The 18935-nt window shown below is 44.1% G+C and overlaps 1 protein-coding gene across 11 annotated transcripts in view; it reads left to right on the top strand.

Moving 5' to 3' along the window:
* Cdk12 (cyclin dependent kinase 12) overlaps positions 1-3080 on the top strand; it is a 77022-nt gene extending 73942 nt beyond the window's left edge. For 6 of the 11 annotated variants that reach the window (XR_015003811.2, XR_015003814.2, XR_015003809.2 and 3 more), the window contains one exon: positions 1693-3080. The gene's annotated coding sequence lies outside the window, so the exon portion shown is untranslated. Of the gene's footprint in view, positions 1-1242 lie in introns of all 11 variants that reach the window. The other 5 variants (XR_015003807.2, XR_015738753.1, XR_015738755.1 and 2 more) reach the window with 3 other exon arrangements.
* The last annotated feature ends 15855 nt before the right edge of the window (positions 3081-18935 follow it).

Genomic DNA, 18935 nt, shown 5'->3' with positions numbered 1-18935 from the left:
GGGGCTCACTGGATACATATTTGCCTGTCTGGAAGAGGGGGTGGAAGAAGGCTGCTGGCAGCTCAGCAGAGCTTGAGGTTCTGGTGACTCACAGTAATGGGGGTGGTTCATGAAAACAACAGAGGGGAAGGGGGATCAAGTCTGCTAGAGTTTTCTTTTGCCCCAGTCCTGCCCACTCTGAGCTTTATAGATGAAAAATCTCTCATCCAGATTAGGAGATGTCCCAGCTTTAAAAGAAAGGGAGAGATGAGAAAGAAGTAAGCAGGAGATACTGAGTTTTCCTAGTGAGGAAAGACTTGAGACATCACCTGCTATCTCCACAGGCTACATGGAGAATATTTGACATCCGTTGTGGCAGGACAGCCCAGAGATTCTGGGTACCTTCTAGAAGAGAGGTTTTCCTGGCAAGCAGCTATTACTAGTTTTCCTCAGTAGCCTGCCTAGGACTCTGCATATCCAGCTAACATAAAACTTAGGGAACGGAGGGGCTGTTTATTTGTTATTGAGACAATCTGATTATGGAGCTGGCCCAAGCTGGCCTCCAAAGTCTTCCGACGTGCTACTACCATGCCTAGTGCCAGAAATTTCTTTTTGAAGATTATTTTATGTGTGTGGGTGTTTTGCCTGCATGTATGCCTGTATGTGAAATGTGTGCCTGGTGACTGTGGTGGAGACCAGAAGTGAGCAACAGATTCTCTGGAATTGAAGTTATACGTGGTTGTGAGCTGCCATGTGGGTGCTGGGAACTGAGCCTGCGTCTCTACAAGAGCAACAAATGCTCTTAACCACTGAGCCATCTCTTCAGCCACATAGAAATTTCTTAATAGAAAAATAAAAACAAAGCAAATACTACTATAAGGCCAGACCCAGGAAAGATTGCTACCTGTGCTTAGTGCTCTCCTTACTAGAATCAGGCAGGCACCTTGAACCAGACAGAAGCATCTAGAGACACTTAGACTGCTGAACAGGGTATTGATACAGGCTGGGAAGTGACTGCAACCACCAATGTTCAGAAGTGCTGGTGTTGTTCTCCCTCACTGGTCAGGTATGCATCTCCATCCTCTCAGTCCGTGACTGGAATTGGCAAAAAGAGAACAATAGGGATTTTGGATACTGGTATATCTAGGTACATGATAATAAATATCCTGACCTCTGGCCTCATAGAAGAGAGGCTTGGGCGGGTATTCTGTGATAGATTATGAGTTCATGTTTGTCTTTTTCTGTCCCTTTTATTGCTGGAAGCTCTACTTTCTAGCTAGAGTGAGGGTGCTCTTCCCATCTACTGGTGATCCAGAAATGACTTTGGCTGGACAAAGACAGATTAACTATTCTTCGCGCAGGAAGATGAGGTCAGTTTTACTCTTCCTCCTTCCTGGCAGTGTAAGGAGCTCTGGGGCCCATTACTAAAGCTTAATTCTGACCTAAGCTATCATATCATCTGGCCCTGAATATAAAGCTTGTACTATGAGGGGGAGCCTAGATATACAGTGAGGTATAGGCAGGAATGAGGGGACTTTTGCCTCAGGAAAGATACCTCCTTGTTCCTCTTCCTTCCCAAATTACTTTCTTTACTCCCTTTCACCTCCCACTGGCCAGCCCAGTTCTTGGCCACCTGATTACCTCCAATCTGACCAGATATGGTAAGTAGTTATCCCTCCTTACACACACCTCCTCCCACTTCTTTCTTCACAGCTGAGAGATAGCTGAATTTGAATTGTTTCTACCACTGAATGTCACAGGATCTGAATTATATTCCCAGCCTCTGCTGCTCAGCTTGACTCCACGACTGCCTTTGGATTGGGAAGCTCTCATCGCCCCTGCAAGTATACCCAGGCCTGGACTGCTATGTTTGTGGCATCAAGACCCTGCTCTGGAGTAGAGGGCGGCTTTAGAGGTGCAACTGGGGCCTTGGCCCTAAATGTGTGTATGCCTGTGCATTGGGCACACTGGTTTATTAGTGTTATTTCAGCATTGTGATGCAGAGAGAGTAAGTGTAACAGCTGCTCCTTGCTTGCAGTGTTTATTGTTACCTAGAGACAACCTCCTGGCTTTTTCCCAGATTCCCCCCAAGCCCAGCCCCCTCCGTGCCCTGCCAACAATCCTGTTCTCTCCACACTGATGGGAAATTTATAGCTTGCCTATATCATACCATTAACTCTCTCCTGTCCATAGGATATATGGGTCAAGGGAAACCAAAGTGGAGATTGGCGTGCTTTGGGCCCAGAGTAGAATAATGTATGAAGAGCAGAGGGAGGAAGGAGAATACATTCCTTCCATTCTATGTCCAATTTTAGGTCCCAGTTCTGCAATCCAAGTAGGTCTGATGCTGCTTAGTTTCTTAGATCAGATGAGAGCAGTCACATTTGGGGTGATAGGGCCATAACCCAGTTGATCTCCTGGCTCTTGTATGAGAAGAAAAGAAGAAAGAGTTTGGGATCTGGTCTTGACATCCCAGAAGAGCTCCTTTGAACCTAGCCTTGGTATCTTGACATCTTCCTGCCAAAATTATTCTCTTCCCTGATCATCTCTTTAGTTCTTTATTGGGTTGTCTAAATTCGAGCAAATACAGCAAGATAGTTTTGGAATGGAAGGAGAATACAGAGTGGCAGAATCCATAGCCCCCTCCTTCTTGTCTGAGCAAGGTAACTGTGGATGTCACATGGAGGCAGAAGGTACTAGTTTGAGAAATGCTGGCTAGACCACCACAGTGAAATTGATGTCAGACATGAAGCCTGCTGTGGAGCCTGTTAGGAAAACCTTTACCTGCTAAAGTCCTAAGAGACTTCAGGCATTCTTCCAACTGGCCTTCTTGATTTGGTTGGAGTTCTCTTCTTCTGCTTATCTTTCGTGGTCCATTTTCTTGAATTGCTCTTAGTTTGATACCTTTAGATCCAAGTGATTGAGGAGAGAGAAGTGCCCTATTCATAATCTCAGCAGAGATAGAGACAGAACCCCTGTCATCTACTTAGGACTTTTCATACGGGAGAGCCATGTACCTATTCACCGTCCAGATGGAAGCAAGAAGAGAGAGAAAAATGACTTTAATGGAAAGGGTTGAATTAAACATATGAAAAAACTTACTCGTGGAATGAAATGTTTCTCTTCATAAACTGTCCTTCTGCCTATAATGAATTTGTCTGTACCTACCCAAGGAACATTGAGTAACATGGTTCTTTTTTCAGATCTCCTTCACATTGATAGCCTCAGCACAATTTCCTCACAGTGCAGTACTCTTTGAGGCTTTGAAATGTTGTTTTTAGGGTGGTTAGATTGCATTGCAGAGGCATTCCTGGGTTCTGGTACCAGCCATACTTCCTTCGTTTGAAATGCAAAAGGCTTGAGAAGCCCACCCCCACATTCTTACATATCTTACATTTTTGTTCAAGTGCCTTTCTTTCTTTAACTGCAGTGATTAAAATCTCTTAATTCCATTGTTTCAGAACAAATTTTTAAAAATAAATGCAAATAAACTGTTTTTCAAGATTGTGACAATTTCATCAGAGTGTATAAAGCCTAATCCTCAAAAGGTCTCAGTCAGCAGTATTTGATACATTAAATTATTGTTGGTTGTTTGTCTGTGAACCATGTCTCTACCTGGTACCCACAGACAAAAGAAGCTGTCATCAGATCTCCTGGAACTGGAGTTACAGATTGTTATAAGCTGCCATGTGGATACTAGGAGTCAACCCAGGTCCACTTCAAGAGTAATAAGTGCTCCTAATCCCGAGTCAGCTCTCCAGCCCCAAATTCTACTGTCTTTATGAACCCACAGACCTGACATTGCTTTAAAGATTGCACGATTCCCTGAAGATTATTTCTGTGTGTTTGTGTGTGTGTCTGTGTTTGTGTGTACATACAAGCTTGGGAGATTGTCCAGACATTTCTTCATGATATGAAGGAAAGGTAGCAGTCCCCCTGTAGAGGAAATAATCACAATCCCTCTTTTCAGTTTCCCTAATTTCTTTGCCTCTATAGCCAAGAGAAAAGCCACTGTTTCCAGACTATATCTAAGCTTCATTCAGGGTAGATCTGAGAGCAGTAGCCATTCAGAAGTATAACAACTAGCACTTATCAGGTATTTCACAGTTTGTTAAATATATTTACTTACATTATCCTACTGTCTATCCACCAGGCATTATACTGTGTGTATTTTATATATATGTTTAAAGTCTATTATATTACCTAGACTTACTGAAATATAGGGCTCGTTTCCTATTGTTTGTTTTAAAGATTTACTTTGTTTTATGTGTATGCAAGTGTTTTCTTGCATGTCTGATGTCCACAGAGGCCAGAAGAAGATGTTGGATCACCAGGAACTCAAGTTACAGATGATTTTGAGCCATGTGGGTGCTGGGAAGCAAACCTGGGTCCTCTGCAAGAGCGAGTGCTTTTGCCAGATGTGGTGACCCACACATTTAATATCAGCATTTGAGAGGCAGGTGGATCTCTGTGAATTTGAGGAGAGCCTGGTCTACAAAGCAAATGTCAGGAGAGCCAAGGCTACAAAGAGAAACCTTGTCTAGAAAAACAAAATAACAAGAAACAAGTGCTTCTGACTGTTTGTTTTTGACACAGGATTTCTCCATATAGTCCTGGTTGTTCTGGAACTCACTCTGTAGATGAGACTGGCCTCAAACACAGATATCCACCTGCCTCTGCCTCCTGAGTAGGATTAAAGTCATGTACTACCATGCCTAAGTTTAATTAATTAAAGCTTTCAGACTGAAGAGATGACTCAATGGTTAAGAGTACTTATTACCAAAATAATTTTATCTTGTGTATATGAATGTTTTGACTATAGATATGTGTATGTATGTATGACGCAGCTTTCAGGTATATGTAGAAGGTGTGGCAAAAGCCGACATTGGACCAGTGAATGCAGATCAACAACAGACAGACAAGGCAACCCGATACCATTGTGAAACTCATGAAACTCTTCGAGGGGCCTCTCTCAGGCCCCCAAGCCAAAAGTGGCCCAGTCATTCCCAGTAGCTGTGGAGGACATGTCTCACTAGAAAAATTTAAAAATCCAGAGCCTTCTGTAAAAGGCCATACTGTTCTAAATGATAGCATAAACATAGAAGATTAATAAAGAAACTGCTTTGTGCTTGTTGATAGGGCAGAACTTAGGTAGGTAGGGAAAATTAAACGGAATACTGGGAGGAGGAAAGCAGAGTGAGACAGTCGCCATGGAGCCACCAGAGACAGACATGCCGAATCTTTCCTGGTAAGCCACTGCCAAGCAGTGATATACAGATTAATAAAAATGGGTTAAAGCAAGATGTGAGAGTTAGCCAATAAGAGGCTAAAACTAATGGGCCAAGCAGTGATTTAATTAATATAATTTCTGTGTGGTTATTTCTGGGCTAAGCTAGCCAGTGGCCAGGATGAACAAGCAGGCCCCTCTCCCTGCAACATGTATGTACACTAAGTGTGTACCAGGTCCCCTTAGAGACCAGAAGAGGTCATTGGATCCCCTAGAACTGGAGTATTACAGGTGATTGTAAGCAGCCACTTGGATGCTGTACCTAGGGTTTTTTTTTCCTTAGCTGTAGATCAAAACAGGACCTTGCAAAGCATATACAAGCTCTCTTCTACTGAGTTACATGCCTAGCACTATGCAAGTTTTGAGAGTATCTCCTGTAGTTCTGACTGGCCTTGAACTCTGTATGTAGCTGATGGTGACCTTGAACTTTTTTGGGTGTCGGGTTGGGACATGCACATACTTGGTACATGTGGAGATTAGAGGACAACTTGAGAGACTAGGTTCTGTTCTTCCACCGTGTGGGTTTTGGATTGAACTAGGGTCCTTGGGCTTGGCAACAAGCACCTTTACCAGATGAATCATCTTTTAGTATCCCCTTCCCCTTTTTTGACACAGGGTTTCAGGCTGGCTTCAAAACTCATTGTAGCCCAAGAAGACCCTAAACTGGTGATCCTCCTGCTTCTGCTTGCTGAATGTTGTTGGGCTTACAGGTATGAGCATTATTTTTTTATTTGTGTGTTTGCACATGTATACACCACTGAATGCATATGGAAATTTGGGGGAATTCTCTCTTTCACCATGTGGGTTATCAGGCTTTGGAGGCAGGTGCCTTTGTTCACTGATCATCTCACCAACTCACCTTATATGTTTTTAGATTTGTTGTGTTTGAGAGAGAGTTGGCCCAGACCCAGAAGAAAGAATTAGATCCTTAAGAACTAGAATTACAGGTAGTTAGCCGGTCAGTGGCAGTGCACGCCTTTAATCTCAGCACTTGGGAGACAAAGGCTAGTGGATCTCTGTGAGTTTGAGGCCAGTCTGGTCTACAGAGCTAGTTCCAGGACAGTCTCTAAAGCTACAGAGAAACCCCGTCTCAGAAAACAAAGCAAAACAAAAAAATCACAGGTAATTTGAGCTACTCAACGTGGATGTCATCAGCTGAACTCAGATTCTCTAGAAGAGCAGCAAACAAACCACTGAGCCTTCTTTCAACTCTATTTATTATTTTCTTTTATTATTTTATGTATACTGGTGTTTTGCCTGAATGTATATATATGCACTGTTTGTGTGCTTGGTGCCTATGAAGGCCAGAAGAGAGCAATGGATTTCCTGGACCTGGAATTACAGATAATTGTGATTTGCCAAGTGGGTTCTGGGAATCCAACCCTGGTCCTCTGGAAAAGCAACCAGTTCTCTCAACCATTGAGCCATTTCTACAGTCCCCTGTTTATTTTATAATTATGTGTATACATCTGTGTCTGATTGTAGGTATGTGCACATGAGTACAATTGCCTTGAGAGGTCCAAAGAGAGCACTGAATACCCTATAGCTGGGTCTGGCATGGGTGCTAGGAACCAAACCCAGATCTGCAGCAATAACAAGTGCTCTTCACCACCGCACCATCTTGTCAGCTCCACCCTATGCATTCTTAATAGTAGAGTTACTGGGCCAACAGATACAAATATCCACTCCCCAATGGTTATAACTATTTTCCTGATGTACTTTAATGAGAATAATACTTATTACTAATCTTCCTTTTTTCTATTGAGAATTTTTCTTACTCTTTGTATCTGTGTGTGTGTGTGTATGTTTTGAGACAAAGTCTGTCTGAGTCCTTGCTGCCCTGGAACTTTGTATATAGGCTGGCCTCAAGCTCATAGAGTTTCTCCTGCCTCTGCTTTCCAAGTGTTGGAATTAAAGATGTGCACCACCATGCCTGGTCTTAATCTTCTTCTTTTGAATTCTACAATGGTGACATGTAGTGGTATGAAGAGAGGCCACTTATTGGTTCCTGGCCACTTAGCCCTGAAATAATCACACAGAAACTATATTATTTAAAACACTGTTTGGCCAATTAAGTGTGTTACTAGCTAGCTCTTACATCTAGAATTAACCCATCTCCATTATTTTATATTTTACCACAATGCTCGTGGCCTACTTGCAAGGTTCCAGCATCTGTCTCCAACAGGGCTACATGGCTTCTCTTCCCGCCTTTCTTCTCCCAGCATTCCATTTAGTTTTCCCTGCCTACCTAACTTCTGCCTATCAACAGGCCAAGTCCCTAAATTCTGCCCAATTCATTTATTTATTAATGGTAATCACAACATACAGAGGGAAATTCTACATCAGAGACACAAGAGCAAGTCACTATGGAGACACTCTTTATCATAGCTAGGTAGCTTGCTTGCATCTTTCCTTTTTTTAAAAAAAAAATAAAATGTGTGTTTATTTCTGAGATGGGGTTTGTAGTAGTCTTGTGTAGTTCTGACTGTCCTGTAGACCAGGCTGGCCTTGAACTCAGAGATCCACCTGACTCTGCCTCTCAAGTTATTTTGTTTGTTGAGACAGGTTCTCCTGTAGCCCTAGCTACCTCAAACTTGTGTAGTTGAAGATGACATTAACTTCTGATCTGCCTCCCAAGTGCTGAAGTTAGAGGTGTGTTTCACCACATTTTGTATTTATAGATTTTTTAAATGAAATAATTTTAGATAGACATTGAGTTTAAGGAATAATACCAAGTCGGGCAGTGATGGCACATGCCTTTAATTCCAGCACTTGGGAGGCAAAAGCAAACAGATTTCTGTGAGTTCAAGGCCAGCGTGGTCTACAGCGGTAGTTCCAGGACAGGTTCCAAAGCTACAGCGATATTCTGCCCAGAAATCCAGAAGGAAAAAAATAATACCAAAATCTGAGTATAGTGGTTGGCGCCTGTAATCCCAGCACTCAAGGGGCTGAAGCAGGAGAATAGCTTAAATTTGAAACCAACTTGACCTACAGAATGAATTCCAGGTCAGCCAGGGTTAAAGTGAGACTGTGCCATTACAAAAAAACAAAACAGGCTAGGTTTGATGGTATTCCCCTTTAATCACAGCACTCGAGAGGATTTTGAGTTTGAGGTCAGTCTGATGTGCATAGTTCTAGGTTAGTCATAACCACATACTAAGACTCTGTCCTGGGAGAAAAAAAGTTGGGAAGATGGTTCATTGAGTAAATATGTCTGCCATATAAGCATGAGGGCCTGAGTTCAGATCCCCCACAAACACATTTGTAACCCAGCATTGGGGTAGGGTGGAAACAGGTGGGTCAAAAGTTTACTGACCAGCCATCCTGACCATGGTGACTCTGGTTCAGTGAGAGGTCCTGCTTCCAAAATTAAGTTGAAGAATGATAGAGGAAGATACCTCAACCTCTAGGATATACACACAAAATCAGGAGGCCCCCGAATGGTATCACTTCGCAAAACTTTAATAAAATGTATCAATAATATTGACACTTCATTAATCTTGTAAGGGTTTTTGTGTTTTCAATTATCTGTGTGTGTCTTGGGAGTGGGGTATGCATCATGCATATGGAGGTCAGAGAACTACCTATGGAAGTTGATTTTCTCCTACCATGTGGGTCCTGGTGATGGCACCCAGGTTGTCAGACTTGGTGACGAGGAGACTTGACTTGCTGATCTATCTCACTGGCCCCAAGATATTTGTAGTTTTACTAAGCATACGCATGTGAGTGAATAAGTGCTGTACAGTTTTATGTCCTGTGTTCCATTTGTATATCCACCTCTGCAGTGACAGTGCTGAGCAGAGGAGCTAGAGTGAAGCTTGGTGGTAGAGGCCCTTCCCCAAAGCTCTGGGTTCAGTCTCCAGTACCCACAGAAAGGAAGGGAAAGAAAGAGTGAGAGTTACATCACAGAATCCCATGTGTTTGATCACACCCATTCCTACCCGCATTGTGTGTGTATAATATAAAGTCAATTCTCATTATTTCCAGGGATCGACCTTAGATCATAAATTTACATAGTCAGAAAGAGCCTTTATCCACTGAATCATCTGGTCAGCCATCTACCCATGGCTTTATCCACTGAATCATCTGGCCAGCCATCTACCCATATCTTAATTCTTGGTGCCATTAACCTTCCCTCTTCTAAAACTTTAACACTTCAAAGGTGCAATCAGTCTGTAACATTTTAGGATTGGCTTTTTTCATGCAGTATAATTCCTGGAGATCCATCCAAATTTTTGTATATAGCAGTGGTTTATTTTTTTTAGTCCACGGTATAGCTAGACCACCACCACTTTAATTTATTATGTTATAGCCTAACCTAGTCTGTTTTTGAGACAGGGTTTTATATATCCCATACTGGCCTTGAACTTCCTATATAGCCAGGGATTACAAGTGTGCACCTTCACACATAGTTTGTGCCATTAATTTATCTATTCAACTGGGCTAATTCTACTTTTTGGGCTACAAATAAGTTCTTTGAACATTTGTCTCCAGGTTTTTCTGTGAATATAGTTATTTTTAGGATATGTTTATTACTTTATTATGACACATTTATCCATATTCTAATTTTTTAATTTTATTGATTTTTATTAAGCTCTACATTTTCTCCGCTCCCCTCCCTGTCTCTCCCCTCCCCTTCAACCCTCTCCCAAGGTCCCCATGCTTCCAATTTACTCAGGAGATCTTGTCTTTTTCTATTTCCCATGTAGATTAGATCCATGTATGTCTCTCTCAGGAGCCTTATTGTTGTCTAAGTTCTCTGGGATTGTGATTTGTAGACTGGTTTTCTTTGCTTTATGTTTAAAAACCACTTATGAGTGAGTACATGTGATAATTGTCTTTCTAGGTCTGGGTTACCTCACTCAAATTAATGTTTTCTAGCTCCATCCATTTTCTTTTGCAAAATTCAAGATGTCGTGGTTTTTTTTCTGCTGTGTAGTACTCCATTGTGTAAATGTACCACATTTTCCTTATCCATTCTTCAGTTGAGGAACATTTAGGCTGTTTCCAGGTTCTGGCTATGACAAACAATGCTGCTATGAACATAGTTGAGCACATGTCCTTGTGTCACGATTGAGTATCCTTTTATATATACCCAAAAGTGGTATATCTGGGTCTTGAGGAAAGTTGTTTCCTAATTTTCTGAGAAATTGCCACACTGACATCCAAAGGGGCTGTACCAGCTTGCACTCCCACCAGAAATGCAGGAGTGTTCCCTTTTCCCCACAACCTCTTCAGCATAAGTTGTCATCAGTGTTTTTGATCTTAGTCATTCTTCAGGTATTAGATGGAATCTCAGCGTTGTTTTGATTTGCATTTTTCTGATGACTAAGGATGTTGAGCATTTCCTAAAGTATCTTTTAGCCATTTTATATTCCTCTGTTGAGAATTCTCTGTTTAGGTCTGTACTCCATTTTTTTTTATTGGATTATTTGTTCTTTTGATGACCAATTTCTTGAGTTCTTTGTATATTTTGGAGATCAGACTTCTGTCTGATGTGGGGTTAGTGAAGATCTTTTACCATTCTGTAGGCTGTCATTTTGTTTTGTTGACCATGTCCTTTGCTTTACAGAAGCTTTTCAGTGTCAGGAGGTCCCATTTATTAATTGTTTCTCTCAGTATCTGTGCTACTGGGGTTATATTTAGGAAGTGGTCTCCTATGCCAATGTGTTCAAGTGTACTTCCCACTTTCTCTTCTATGAAGTTCAGTGTGGCTGGCTTTTTGTTGAGGTCTTTGATCCATTTGTACTTGAGTTTTGTGCATGTTGTTAAATATGGATCTAGAACATGATTATTTTTTTCTTTTGAGACAGGGTCTCACTATGTAGATTTGGCTGGCCTGGAACTTGCTATTTAAAACAGGCTGACTCACAGTAAACCCCTGCCACTGCTTCCCTATAACTGGAATCAAAGGTATACACCACTGTGCTCAGTAAACATAAACATTTTTAACATTACAAAGTTTTGCTGATCAATAAAGTTTTCTCATTTTGTACTCACTAGCAATGAGTGAAATAGCCCATTTCTCTTGGTTAAATGCTTTATAGTCACAATTATTAAACATCTTGACCCTTTGGGCTTGGCATTATGATCTCCATTTTGTAAATGAGGATATTTGAAGCTCATAGTAAGTCATTTTCCCAATCACATGCTATTAAGTGGCAAAGAAGAACTTGGATTCCAAGATAATTGAGCCCTTTCTACCACATCAGACATTGTCAGACTGGAGGCCTCTACATTTAGCTAAGGTTTCTGAGAGGAGTTTGGGCAGTACTGGCAGAGAGAGATGCTGGAGGCAGGGATATTCTTGGAGTAACCTGGGTCTAATTCAGACAACATTGGTTCATAGACTCAGAGCAGCTGTACTGAAAAGTGAGATGCTATGGTGTATACTCTTGATGTGATTTCCCCTTTAGCAGAGGCTGATATGAATGTAGCCCTTGAGCAATGTCCTTACTGACCTGAGACCTGATGTGGGAAAGGAGGATCTAGCTTTAGAATGCATGGCAAAGATTCTCCTTGGAAATGGAATCGAATGTATCTCAGGTCAGAGGAACAGGAGGTCCATAGCAAGTGGAGACAGGGTTTCTCAGTGTAGCCCTGGCTGTCCTGGAACTTGCTCTGTAGACCGGGCTACCCTCGAACTCACTGAGATCCTCCTGCCTCTGCCTCCCGAGTGCTGACATTAAAGGCATATGCCACTACTGCCCCACTTGTTGCTTTTAATGACAAGGGGACTACAGTTCCTTTAGACACACACACACACACACACACACACACACACACACACACATACTCTTTCCGCGAGCACTGTGGAGAGGGCACAAGCAAAAATGCTGGTCCATTTCATAGTCTTAACTTTACCCCTGTGCTTTTTTCCCAATATCATGGATATCTAGGTCCAGAGAAGCTGGAGAAATCATCTGCCCCTTAGCCGTAGACACAGGTTGAAGATAAGTGGAAATCTATGATAGCTAGTAAAGATGCCAACTTGTAGCCCGGCGGAGGTAACACATATCTTTAGTCCCAGCACTTAGGAGGCAGGAGCAGGCAGTTAGAGGCCAGTTTGGTTTACAGAGCAAGATTCAGGACAGCCAGGGCTACACCAAGTACAAAACAAAAAGATGCCAACTTACAGGAGAGGAAGTTTGACTCCTGAGAGCTTCCATCTACTTCAAGGCTACCACCTTCCACTTCCTGCTGGTGTTGTGGGCTCTTGTTTGAATGATTTTATCATTGTTCCCTTGACCTTTTCCAGTAGCTGTGAACCCATAACATCCTCACCCCACCCCCAATTACTTATGGTTTTAGAACCAAAGTGATATTCTCTCCTCTCCCGTCTCTTCTTTCGCTTATCAGGAATAGCATATCTCCCAGTAGCACCCCATCCCCACCCAATATTTCGGGCATGAAAGGCAAACATTGAAGTCAACACCAGGAATTCTAAGGGGTATGTAGGGCCCATGTAAACCAGGGAGCATAAGGGATATGTAGGACCCATGTTGTATTGTTGAAATGACTAGAGCTATCCATCCTAAGATTTTTGTCTTGTGATTAGAAGTTCTTAACAAAAAGCAGATTGGCTCCCACCCCCCTTACTGAGGTTTCCTGACTCAGACATCCTGAATGACGCTGAGTAGTCTTCGGTGGAGTCTGGATGTTGCCTGACTGGGGTATCTCAAAATCCTGCTTGTTCCCTCTCTTTGGATCCTCTAGTCCAGGTCTGTCCTCTCCTTGGCACCTCTCCCTTCCCATTCCTCCTTTCTCCTCTCTCTCTCAGCAAGTTTTTTATGTGATTACAGGCACTGCATGGTAATTAGTGCTAAACTCATTTGCACAACTACAGTTAATTGGCTACAACAATTAATTAATGTGTTGGAAATTTGGCACTGGAAAAAAAAAGTTTGTCATCAAAAAAAAAAAAAAGGACAAAAAATTGTAGAGTGAGATACCCATAAAAATCGAGGGCAGGCTTCAAAAGCCCAGCTGGGCCTTCAACTTCAGGCCAGCTTAGATGCCTTCCCCTCTTAACTTCAACGAATTTTCCTCTTTCATTTTTACCTCCTCTTTCTTTTTTCTTTTCTCTCTTTTTCCTTTTTTTTTTTTTTTACAACTTAAGCAAACTCATTTCCCTGATAAAATATAGCATGACTAATGGCTAGAGCATGTAAAAATCATTGGGAAAATGTCCTTGGAAGACGAATGCATTTTCAGCAGAATAATTAACTTAATTAACAAATTCACATGCATATTCATCAGGCTATTAATGTCTTCTCGGCTCAGCTTGATGAACATTGCGGTAATAACCATCTCATTTACATACTGCATTCTACTGCGATCCAAAACAGATACAACATACAGGCATACACACACACAGGAATACACACAACATGCCTAGGCTGCTCTTCTAGGTTGACTAGGAGTGGGTGTGGGTGTGTTTGTGTGTGTGTGTGTTTGAGTGTGCGTACTCCAACTGGGCTGTGTGATCTATTGAGGGTCATGACTCAGGTGACTAGGCGTACACACATGTGGATGTCTGAGAGAAGTTCATATTCTCTCTCTCTCTGCCTCTTTTCTTGTTTCCTTTCCTCTGTGTCATTTTCTCTCTTCTCTCACCCCCCCCCCCCACCTCTCTAGGGAAAAACTTGGTATCCGTGCCAACTTTTCCCCCCTCCTCTCCTCCCTCTCTTCTCCTTCCCCTCTCCCAACTGCTGCCAGCCGGTATCAGCGCCGAATTGCCATCTCCTTGAGCTCTCTGTGGAGCAATCTCAGAGAGCAGTAAGGTGTGACGCGGGGCTCTGCCGGCTCCGCAGCACCGCCTGCGGAAAGAGCGCAGGATGGCGGAGGAAGATTAAGAGAAATCGCGAGCAGGGCTAGGCTGCCATTGGTGTGTGCAAACGCTGAGGAGGAAGGGAGAGGGAGAGTGAGGAGGGGGGAGAGAAAGGGGGAAAAACCAGCAGCTGTCGGCCTAATTCTTCTAACACTCTGCTTGTGGTCATATTAGAAAAACAGATTATGCCCCTCGGTGCCACTCACTTATACTTGACATACGTTAATGTTCTATATCTCCATTCTCGGGTCCTCACAATGATGGTCTTGGGTCTAGGAGGATGGGCCAGTGTGGCCAAGAGGCACAGAAGAGCCTGTCCTCTCATTCTTTCCTGACTTCCAACCCCAGTCTCATCTGATCCCTTAGATGCAAGCATAGGCTAGGCATGATGGCGCAGTCTTTATTCCCAGCGATATGGAGGCAGAGACAGGTGGATCTCTGTGAGTTTGAGGCCAGCCTGGTCTACAGAGCTATGGGGAGAGGGGAGAGAAGAAAAGCTCAGTTTGCAGCTAACATACCATTTAGCCCTGCCTATTGCACATTTAGAAGGTGCAGAGATCAGGATACCCAGAAGCCCTTTCCCCTAAGGGTCTCAGTCAGGGGTGCTCCCTCTCTCCTCTCCTCTCTTCTCCTCTCTCCTCCCTCTTCTCTCTTTCTCTCTCTCCTCTTCCTCTACACACACGCCCGCCCTTTAGAGTCTTTTTTTTTATTGTTGTTGTTTTTCAAGACAAGGTTTCTCTGTGTAGCTTTGGCAGTCCTGGAACTGACTCTGTAAACCAGGCTGGCCTCCAATTCACAGAGATCCACCTGCCTCTGCCTCCTGAGCACTAGGTTTAAAGGCAGGACTGTTGCCACCACGCAGCTCCTTTAGCATTTTAATAAAGATCTCTTTAAGGCCAAGAGAGACTTTGTGGCAGTTTCTCCTCTAACCTTTGGGTGAGGCTGCCCCCACAATCAGAAATTGGGGGAGGCCAGAGAAAGGGTGCTTCAAGAGGGTCTTTACTGAGAAACCATAAGCAAAACCAAACAAACAAACAAACAAACAAAAAGTCCAGAATTGTTTCTAGGTTGCTATAGAAACCAGGTTTCCTCTTCCTGGTAGGAAGGGAGAAGTGCCTGAGTCCTCTCTTCTTCCACCAATCCTGAAGGTTGTACAGGCAGAGCTTGCCAAGGCCTGAGGAAGGGCTCATCTTGGAGGACAAGTCAACCGTTCCCCTCAACTGGCCCACCAATTCAGAGTCCTTTGACCCCTACTTTCCCTACCTTCCCACCCCAATATTCAGTCAAAGGCTTTTTTTTCCTCTGGTGCCTTGTCCTCTGTGGAGACCTGTTGCTTAGCAACCACTACTGCCTTCCTAATAACTCACAGGGACTGAGAGATATAATATCTGTCTCTATATTCAGTTCCTCTCCCCTGTCTATTTATATTTAATAACTGAAGCACTGTCTTGGGTTCCCTTGGCACCTGTTTTAGAGGGCTCTTAGAAGGATCAGGCCTGTTACACCTGAGGAAGAACAGTGAAGAGTAGGAAAAAGAAGAAAGCTGTGGGCCGTGTTCTCCTTAAGTATGACTGGAGAGAGGGAAAGAATTAGCTAGTACTGTGGAAAGGAGGTATCTGTTTCTTAGGGTTGCTGCTAAGACCTAGAGTGCATCCTGGCAGGTAGCATCCCAAGGCTGACACTTTCTCATTTTCCACCCTGACCCTCGCTGTTAATTCTTGATCATTTCCAGTCCATGTCTCTCTCACATTTCTTCCATTGTTGTTTTTGTTTTCAAGACAGGGTTTCTCTGTGCAGCCCTGACCATCCTGGAACTCGCTCTGTAGATCAGGCTGACCTTGAACTCAGAGGTTCACCTGCTTCTGTCAATCACTTGCAGGGATTAAAGGCGTGTGCCGCTCACCCAACAATATCTCTAAATCTGAGAGACTCCAGTGTCTGGATGTTGGTGTGTCAGAGGTGTTATATTGTAGGAAGTCGTCCTAGGGCCCTGGGTATCACCAACGCTTTCTGTTCTCTAGGAAGGAGTTCTGAGCTCCTTACCAGAAAATCCCCAACTGATGTATCAGTGGAGGCTATACAGGATCACCAAAAATGAGGCTCAAGGTAGGCTTATATTAGAAATCAGACCTGGGCATGGTGGTGTACACCTCTAATCCTAGCACTCAAGAGGCTGAGGCAGGCAGACCGCTGGGAGTGCAAGGCTATCTGAACGGTGAAATGAATACCAGGCCAGTCAGGCTTACAGAGCAAAGCCCTGTCTCCAAAAGGAGTTAAGAGGCCAAGGTTTGAGTACACCTATTCTTACTCTCTTATGTTCTGGGTTATTCTACTTAACGTTTTAAGCCTGTTATTGCTAAATCTGTACACCACATACGGTCACAGCATTTTGCTTGTTAGACCTTAGCAGAACCAGTTAAAGTGATACGTGAAAGGGAACACCTTGAAAGGGAACAAATTTAACTTAAGTATTATTTTAAGGTAGGAAAAGTATCTGATTTCTGGGAAGAGGGTGGTGTATTGAATTGATCCCGGATCTGGGCTTAGGAAAAGCCCTTTTCACAGCTTTCCAAACTGCCCATCTTCCATTCTTTTGTTGACAGTAAGGGTACAACTCTGCCTTCTGATCAGTGGCAGTGGGAATAATAAATCCAAATCAAACACAGGGCTCTTGAGAGAGTTGTGTGGTATCCTTTTTATCTTCCTCACCTCCCAGTCTAACCTCGGATCTCTAGTTCAAGGTTTGGCCTAAGTGGCCAATACAGCATTTGTAGTGGCACCCCCCCCCCACACACACACACGGCCCTCTACTTCTTTCCCTGGCCAGCACATTCCTTGCCATCATACGAGCTCACAGACATACAATTCTGCCCACCATACCCCCCTTCACCAAACCTCTTCCAACCAGAGCCTTCTGTGGGAGACAGATGGGGTGTCTGCAATGGAAAAGGCTCTGGGCTCCACGCCGCCTTGGGTGGGCAGCCCCTCATCTCCCCACTACTCCTTCTCCCCACCTAAGACACTCAGATTCACCCTGGGAAGCCCTGGTTGTTGCTGAGGAGTCTGTCTTCCTTCTCAGGTCCAGTCTCAGCTAAGACGGCATTTTCCTCTGGAGACCTCACCCCCGCACAAGTACAGTGCAAAGGAGGAAGCCAGTCTCCATGGGATGGGGCTCACGTAGAGAACCTATGACCTTTCCTTGAGACCTAGATGGCTAGGGTTTAGGACCTGAGTTGACAGAGGCAGCTAAGACTGTACAGCATCTTTGTTCTAGAAACCTGGAGTCCCTGGAGGGAAGCTCAGCTTGGGGAAGGGAACGAGAACTAACATTACAGAGCTCCAACTGTGAGCCAGGCACAGTGCCAGAGCATTTCCATACCTGCACTCAACCAGGAAGGGAGGAGTCAGAGGATTTGTCTCAGGAGCCCTCAGCATCATGGCACAGTTGACCACCTACCCTTTGATTCTATGATAGCACCACCGGTTTTCTGCCCCCAGGCTGGTCCTTTCTTCCATCTCCTCTATAGGTTTATTTTACTCTTTGGTCTCCATCAGGTCATGCTCCCACCACACACACACATCATGCTTTTCCATGCTGCTGTTTGTCCTGTTTCCTGAAATCTTCACATAGTTTCACACTTCCTTATGCAGCCATTTGAAATTTTTTAAAAAAATATGTGTATGTGTGTGGGTTTGTGCACAAGTGCAGGTACCCACAGAAGCCAGAAGAAGGCATCAGGTCCCCCGGGAACTGGAGTTAACTGATCAGCTATAAGCCACCTGATGTGGGTGCTGAGAACGGAATTCAAGTCCACTGCAAAGGCAGTGTGTGCACTCAACCACTGAGCCATTTCCCCAGTCCTTTGTGCAGGCGTTTGAATGACAGCCTTTGTTCGCTTTAATGGTAAGTTCCAGACGAGCAGTTCGTGCTCACCCTTGTGCTCCCAGTACCCAGCACAGTGCCCAGCATAAAACGATTGTATGACAATTATCTGTTGAACGAGTGATAAAGAGATACATCTCTGGCCCAAACTTAGCTTGTCACCGATTCCTTCACCCCGGAGCTGAGGCATCGAGTGTGCGAACCAAGAAGTAGGGTGCCTGGGGAGTCAGATCATCTCGTTCACCCTAGAAATACCATCAGGAATATTAGTCCCTTCCCGTCGTCCAGAGCATAGCCACACCTTTCTGCTCTCTGCCTTCTCAGTGCCAAGACAGCCCAAAGGCCTGATCATTTTCCCCCATGGAGAGGCCTGGAATCAGGTCATGTGAGCTTGGGGGGGGGGGGTTCCATCAGGATAGGGTGTCCTAAGAAAATTCCCCTTTCCTATCTCAGCCAAGACTACAGAGACCATCTGGTACCACCCCTCTGTTTGCTTCTGTCCTCTTTCTCTGGGCTTTGGGGGAAACGCTTAAGCTAAGTAGGAAGAATAGACAATTTAGTAGGAAAGGGAGCTGTTTGCTCCTTGAAATGCCTGGGAGCTGAGTGCAGAGCCTCATCCAGGTGACTGGAGCATGGGAAGAGCAGGTCCTACGCTGCTGCTCCTTCCAGACCTCAGGAAGCAGGTAGGCCTCTAGGCGGTGTGCTGCCCCCAGTCACAGCCTTAGCTGACCCTTTCGCTGCCTCTCTCATCTCACACATCATCTCCCTGTCTGTGGGGAGTTAGAGTCCAGCTAAGCCTCATAGTTCCTTGCTCTGCCTAGCCATTCCATATTCCTAGCCTTGTACAAGCACACAGTTAGCAATCATCCAGGCTCTAGCACTGTGAGCCAGCCCAGTTCTAATACCCAGCTCTCAGAGCAGCCTCTCAGCCAGGTTCCTGATGGTACCCCCTCAGT

Source organism: Myodes glareolus, chromosome 9 (assembly GCF_982192425.1).
Source record: "Myodes glareolus chromosome 9, mMyoGla1.1, whole genome shotgun sequence".
NCBI lineage: Eukaryota > Metazoa > Chordata > Mammalia > Rodentia > Cricetidae > Myodes > Myodes glareolus.
The sequence above is the reverse complement of the archived record's forward strand: the minus strand, read 5'-3'. Positions and strand labels throughout refer to the sequence as shown.